The 8021-nt window shown below is 35.6% G+C and overlaps 1 long non-coding RNA gene across 1 annotated transcript in view; it reads left to right on the top strand.

Moving 5' to 3' along the window:
* LOC118763252 overlaps positions 1 to 6404 on the top strand; it is a 19014-nt gene extending 12610 nt beyond the window's left edge. Inside the window, exon 3 of the long non-coding RNA XR_004999002.1 lies at positions 6392 to 6404. This is a non-coding gene — a long non-coding RNA (uncharacterized LOC118763252). The remainder of the gene's footprint in view (positions 1 to 6391) is intronic.
* The last annotated feature ends 1617 nt before the right edge of the window (positions 6405 to 8021 follow it).

The raw sequence follows: 8021 nt of genomic DNA, 5'->3' as shown, positions 1-8021 counted from the left end.
TTAACTAGAATGTCTTTCATGAAGAAATCTTCTCCAGGAAAGTTTAGTAGAGTATCGGATAAAATGCCTTGGGTAATTTTTTCCAGCTCTTTACATCTTAAGTTCGAACCCCACAAATCGGTCAAATTGCCTTTCATCCACACCCCGAATCGATGAACTATAGCAAAAGTCAAGAACTGGGATCGAACTAATCAACTAGTACCCTCACCTTAAAGCTGCTGGCTTTATGCCTAAATTAGCAACAATTAATTTAAGTTACGTAACCAGACATGTTTCAGTTTTATCGTACCTCTTCAGCGAAGCATAGCTTTGCTGTTACTGCAAATCTTAGGTGACTACAGAAGTATGTAGATGTTTTGTGAAACTTTAGTGGCTTGTATAATCGGTGAGGAAATGTAATGCTTTCACAATTTTTGATGAGAAAAATCTTGCTTAACTATCAAAATGCTAAGCTTTCACTCTCTTTCTGTATGTATTGATTCAGTATGTGCGTCTTTTCTACGGTAGCAGTACGAGTAGGGCGAATGACATTTGTACGGTTATATTTTGTTTTATGCTTAAAGTAAAATAAAGTTCCAAGGGATTATAGTCCTCGAAGGGATGTTAAAAAGTAAAGAAACTACAATGTGTGTGTGCGTGTGTGTGTGTGTGTGTGTGTGTGTGTGTGTGTGTGTGTGTGCTTTAAATGGGATTAACCAGTAAATTCAGAAGTAGAGAAGCGAATGAAATAATTGCTGGAACGATACGAAGTAAAGATACAGCTCATTAGTTAAATAATGAATAGTAAGCGGTTGATCGTTTATTACTTTTTTTAACTTTTGTATTTAAAAAAACATACTGTAGCAGCCTCTCTGGTGACATGAAATTACCGAGTTCGTATAAAGGCAATGAAACAGTTTCGAAAACAAACGAATAAAACTAAATGTTAATAACATTTCTTTTAAAAATAAAAGCATTTTCATCTGATAAATTCCATATTATGTGATTAATCTCGATTCGAAACCTCAATTTCAGCTGAAGTATTTTGAGCATTATTTCAATTCTTTATTTTACTTTATTTGTATTTCTTTCTTACTGACTTTTTTTTTATAATTCTATTAATAGTGGTTTTTGCCAATTACTTCGACATCTTTACCCTTTCATAACCCCTTTTTGCTTCGTCTTTTTTTTATGTACTCCCTTCCTCCGTTGAAAATTATTTGAATTCCACACTGGCATCGGTTTGCTAAACTGACTTGAACTGTTGATTCTTTTGATAACGGTTTAATCATATACTATTGTAATATCATAAAAAAATAAATAGCTGAATGTAATCAATAACAAAAATAGAAATCGTGAAACAACAGGCTATCCTCCACCTCCGACAACTTCATATATATAAAAAAACAAACAAACAAAAAATAACCCTCTTTAGATTGTTCTTAATTAGTTTCTTAGATCTATTGTCGCTCACTGTTAAAAGGTTTCCGATGTTAAAATAGACACAAAGATAGTACTGTCTGCGTGTAGGACATTTCTTTGCACTCGTATCAAACTTCGTTGTTTTTTTTTTATAAATGTCCGCAGCAATATTAGTTTCTAATGGCAAGACAAGGTGGCAGTAGTTGCAGAGGAAGGATATGATCAATTGAGATGGCAGTATGTAAGACATACTTTACTGATCCCAGATGTATGAAAGAAAATTCAACTCCAGCGGAATATAATTTACAAACTAGCCGAGAAAAATTCCTGCGGAGGTACTTATTTCTTTATTGCCCACAAGGGGCTAAACACAGAGAGGACAAACAAGGACAGACAAACGGATTAAGTCGATAACATCAACCCCAGTGCATAACTGGTACTTAATTTATCGACCCCGAAAGGATGAAAGGCAAAGTCTACCCCGGCGGAATTTGAACTCAGAACGTAACGGTAGACGAAATACAGCAACGTATTTCGCCCGGCGTGCTAACGTTTCTGCTAGCTCGCCGCCTTAATTCCTGTGGAGGTACTGCGAGTGCAACTCCCATGACTGATGATCACTACCATACATAAATAAGTATTATCTCAGTATGGTGGCTTCTCTTGTTCAGTGGTTCTCAATCGGGATCCATATGTTGTTAAGATTTGTCTGCCATAAGTTGGTTTTACTTCTACAACACAAAATATTTTAACAATTTCTTTGATACAATTCCTAATAATACTGAATTATAAAAATATGATTTCTTAAAATATCAAACGAATAGGAGGGTTCATCTTAATAAAATAGGAATGAAAGGGGTCCATAGGTAAAATGGTTAAGAGACACTGCTCTAGTACAACGCCCTTGTCTCTCAATAGCGGTCATCAACTAATATGGTTATAGGTTTATCGTAACCCTCACCTATACTACCAGAATCGGGTATCCCTAATTTAACATTTTTCCACAATACCTTAATGTCAACTAGCGTTAAGGAACACCATCAAAGTCTCTGCTGAATCCGTTTAAAGGAATATTAATTAAGATTTACATAAAATTTGGAGAATAACGAATATAAATTTGGATAACCAATATAAATTTGGAGAATAACCAATAGCAAGTCTCCTACCAGTTTGAAGGTATTTCGTCGCTCTTAGGCCCCCCCAAAAAACCAAGCTTTTTCCAGAGAACTTTGTATCAGGTTCCACGTTGAACGACTAACCATTCTTTGTCGTGTTTTCCACATCTGCACTGTTTTATTAATTTGAAGTATTAATTAAGAAGCTTTCCAAACTTGTAAACAATCTTGATTCATCAAATACTCTTACTCATATGAAATCCCAGTTAGTGTTTTGAAAGGCCTATCCCCTGACATACATCTTGGTATCTCCAGTTCTAGCAAAATTGTTCAATCGTTGTTTAAAAAAGTGATTCCCTGACTTATGGAAGAAGTCTGTAGTTTTCAAGAACTGACTGTTTTCCCCAATCTCAAAATAAATCAATTAGCCTATTGAATATCAAAGCAGGCTTTTGAATCTCTCATTAATAAGGCTGATTGTTACCCACTTGAATAAAGCCAATCTCTTTTATGACAACTAATATAGCTTCTGGTTTTCCAGATCCACTGCTGGCATACAGTGATCACTCATAGGCTAAGCAGTTCACTTCACAGTAAATGGCTTTGATGCTCGAGTTATTTGATGATGTGTAGAACACATGATTGCTTTATAAACTAAGCAGGTTTTGCATAACGCTAGAGTCTCTTCCATCATCCTGACGGGAAGAAGTTTGAAAGTTACTACCGATGACCAATCTTTTGATATTAATGGAACCAATTTTGGCATAAGTAATCTGTCTTGGGATCTACCCTCTTCGTGTTGTTTTAGATGATTTATCTAATAAATTAATAACATCCTTTGATGACATATTTGCTGAGGCCATTCTTTACAGCCTCACATCTCAGAACGACACACATTTTGATTAGTTTCAGATCTTTTCAGTGATTTAAGTGGTATTCTGCAATGTTTGTAGAAGTGAATGTTTGGATCACACCAACCTAATATCTTTTCACCATCTTCACATAATGTCCTGACCTTTCTCCTAATTCATTGAATAGGACTACTTTTGATGAATTTCTGTGTTTCGATATATGCTTAGATTTTAAATTTCTCGCTGATTTGAGAGTCTCCTACAGTACTCCCGTTACCTCGGTGACAGTTAGAATATATCACTAGCTCTACTGTTCAAAATGTTTCATGTTGTATATTCATATGAGCTAGACACATTCTAAAACGGAATGCTGCTTACATATTCGGACAATGTCTCACTGCTCACTCTCGAAAGTGTGCATAATTTTCTGTGTAACCTAGTTAGTGATGAGTTCTTTTCATTACTCCAACTACTCTTTCATCGAAGGAATGTCTCAAATCTCGCCTTTTCTACCATTGTTGCCATATGGGAGCTTCATTTTCTGGTTCCATTAGTTTCAGAATTTGCATTAGAAATTCGCTTGCCAAATTTAGCAAGTCTGTACTTCTTAGATATCTCATAGACTCGCTGCAAGTTCCAAGCATAAAGCTTTTCTTTTGAACAGCCGAATTATGAAACAAGATCTTTCCCCACTGTTTTCCTGCAAAATGTAACCTAATCAAATTTCTTCATTTTAAATTTCATTGATTCTACAAAGCAGCGAGCTGGCAGAATCGTTAGCACGCCAGGCAAGATGCTTAGCGTCATTTCGTCCGTCTTTACTTTCTGAGTTCAAATTACAGCGAGGTCGAATTTTGCCTTCCGTTCTTTCGATAAAAAAATACCAGTTGAGTGCTGAAATCGATGTAATCAACTTACTCCCTCCCCCAAAATTGCTGGCCTTGTACCAAAATTTGAAACCAATATTTCATCAGGTTTTTTATTACTACCGGTCCATTTAATTTCTTCTTATTGGTTCCTTTATTGTCATCTCATCATATTTTATTGCCATCAGTTCTTTCATTGCCATTCCATCATATTTCACTTAAATCTGTTATCAGTTATTTTTATCGCCACCAAGTCATCCACTAATAATGTTTTTGTTACCTTTCCATACTTAGTGTCAATATCTATCTATCTATCTATCTATCTATCTATCTATCTATCTATCTATCTATCTATCTATCTATCTATCTATCTATCTATCTATCTACCTACATATCTATCTATCTATCTATCTACCTACATATCTATCTATCTATCTATCTATCTATCTATCTACCTACCTAACTACCTTCCTACCTAACTACCTACATATCTATCTACCTATCTATCTATCTATCTATCTATATCTATCTATCTATCTATCTATCATCTATCTATCTATCTATCTCTATCTATCTATCTATCTATCTTCTATCTATCTATCTATCTATCTATCTATCTATCCATCTATCTACCTACATATCTATCTATCTATCTATCTACCTACATATCTATCTATCTATCTATCTATCTACCTACCTAACTACCTTCCTACCTAACTACCTACATATCTATCTACCTATCTATCTATCTATCTATCTATCTATCTATCTATCTATCTATCATCTATCTATCTATCTATCTATCTATCTATCTATCTATCTATCTATCTATCTATCTATCTATCTATCTATCTATCTATGTGTGTGTGTGTCTATGTTTGTGTGTTATATAAGTTACTGTTAACTTTAAAATGTTAACATTAGCTTATATTTTTCATGTGGATGGACTCACATAGTTATTCTTTATTATAAATACACGTTTCTTATTTACGAAGCACAAAATAGTGAGTAGCAATTTATTGATCTAGGTATAAAGAAACACGCACTCCGTTCTCTTTTCAGTATCATAGCTAGAGGGAGAGTTGAATATATAACTTGGCATTTGTCCTAAAGCAATAATTATGAAATATTTATGTGTACACTAGTATATTAGTGTTGTCAAAAATGATGGCATTTCAAAAGAAAAAAATGAAACTGACAATTCATAAATATATCAACATAACCTACATTCTATATATTTCATATGGACTTGTTACAACACTTCATATATTGCCAGGCTAGGCTCTGATCAAATTTCATTTACCAAAAGTTTTATCTTTTATCTGTTTCACTCATTAGACTGCGGCCATGCTGGGGTAGTACCTTGAAAGATTTTTAGTCGAATGAATCAACCATAGTTGCTATTATTTTAAAGCCTGGTACTTATTCTATCAATCTCTCATGGCCAAACCGCTAAGTTACGGGGACAAATCAGCACCGGTTGTCAAATGGTTATCGGCAAAACACACACACACACACACACACACACACACACACACACACACACACACACACACACACACACACACACACACACACACACACACACATACACACACACACACATTTCTTTCTTTTATTTGCTTTTACTTGTTTCAGTCATTTGATTGTGGCCATGCTGGAACACCGTCTTTAGCCGAACAAATCGGTCCTAGGACTTATTCCTTGTAAGCCTAGAACTTATTCTATCAGTCTCTTGCTGAACAGCTAAGTTACGCGGACGCAAACACACCCACATCGGTTGTCAAGCGAATGAGGGATGACAAACACAGACACAGAAATACATACATACATACATACATACATACATACATACATACATACACGAAGGGCTTCTTTCCATCTACCAAATCCACTTACAAGGCTTTGGTCTGCCCGAGGCTATAGTAGAAGACACTTGTCCAAGGTGCCACGCAGTGGGACTGAACCCGGAACCATGTGGGTGGGAAACCAACTTCTTACTACACAGCCACACACACACATACATATATATACATTATATATATATATATATATATATAGACTTTCCGTCTACCAAATCCACCTACAAAGCTTTAGTCGGCCCGAGGCTATAGTAGAAGACACTTGCTCAAAGTACCACGTAGTGGGGCTGAACCAGAACCATGTGGTTGGGAAGCAAGCGTCTCACCACACAGCCACGTCCGCGCCTAGTTGTATATTTTGTCAATAACCAATGTAGCATGCATTCAAAACCTACATAATATATCGGTTTCAAATTTTGACTCAAGGCCAGCAATTTCGGAGGAGAAGGCAAGTCGATTACATCGACCTCAGTACTCAACTGCCACTTATTGTATCAATCTTGTAAGGATGAACAATCTAAGAGTACTTGAACTCAGAACGTAAAAACGAACGAAATGCTGCTAAGCATTTTGTCCGGTGTGCTAAAGATTCTGTCAGCTCGCCACTTTATACATAATATATCATTATGACATGTTATATATATATATATATATATATATATATATATATATATATAATATATATATATATATATATATATATATATATATATATATAGCTTTATATATAGATATAACTATTACAGCATCACAACATTACATCTTATATTTTCTACGGCTAATATAAAAGAGTTTCCGTATATATATTACAATTTTCATATAGTAAAATATACATACTTACCATACACATATGTAACAATATTTCAAACATTGCACATATGTATTATACAGCACATCATATATTACTGTACATAACTTGGATAGTCCTTCATTAAGTATTTTTCGTGAACATAATTGGAATGACATATCCTTAGCAGTTCTTACACGATGTATACAGTTTCATGTTTAAGCTGAACTTTATTTGTTTTCAATCAGATTTCCTTCTTCATCACTTTTTTCTAGGTACAACCTCAAATTACTTCTACTTTTGGTACACCCACACAACGTACACGACGAAGTATAAAAAAAGGAAGCACTCCGTCGGTTACGACGATGAGGGTTCCGGTTGATCCGAATCAACGGAACAGCCTGCTCGTGAAATTAACGTGTAAGTAGCTGAGCACTCCACAGACACGTGCACCCTTAACGTAGTTCTCGGGGATATTCAGCGTGACACAGAGAGTGACAAGGCCGGCCCTTTGAAATACAGGTACAACAGAAACAGGAAGTAAGAGTGAGAGAAAGTTGTGGTGAAAGAGTACAGCAGGGATCGCCACCATCCCCTGCCGGAGCCTCGTTGAGCTTTTTTTAGGTGTTTTCGCTCAATAAACACTCACAACGCCCGGTCTGGGAATCGAAACCGCAATCCTATGACCGCGAGTCCGCTTCCCTAACCACTGGGCCATTGCGCCTCCACACGACGATATATATTATATAAGAGGAATAGTAAACGTTGGTGTGAATTTTCGTCGCAAATGGAGTTGAACTCGTGACCTTCTTCGTTAGTTCTACACTGAATTACGTGATAAAATATGTAAATATAGATATATAAATGAATTATTCATCGATGCAGAAAAGCAATAAAATATGTAAATACACAAGAAAGTTTATCAGAGAAAATATTGTCTTCTTATGTTAGCTTAAATGAAATATCATGCAGGCGTGTGGCTTAGTGGATAGGGACATTTTGCTCACAATCGTACGGTCGTTAATTCAATTCCCGGCTGCGTGTTGTGTCCTTGAGCAAAACACTTTATTTCACGTTACTCCAATCCACTCAGTTGGCAAAAATGAATTGCACCTGTAATTCAAAGGTCCAGCATTGTC

This window comes from Octopus sinensis, linkage group LG4 (genome assembly GCF_006345805.1).
Source record: "Octopus sinensis linkage group LG4, ASM634580v1, whole genome shotgun sequence".
Taxonomy (NCBI): Eukaryota; Metazoa; Mollusca; class Cephalopoda; order Octopoda; family Octopodidae; genus Octopus; species Octopus sinensis.
The sequence above is the reverse complement of the archived record's forward strand: the minus strand, read 5'-3'. Positions and strand labels throughout refer to the sequence as shown.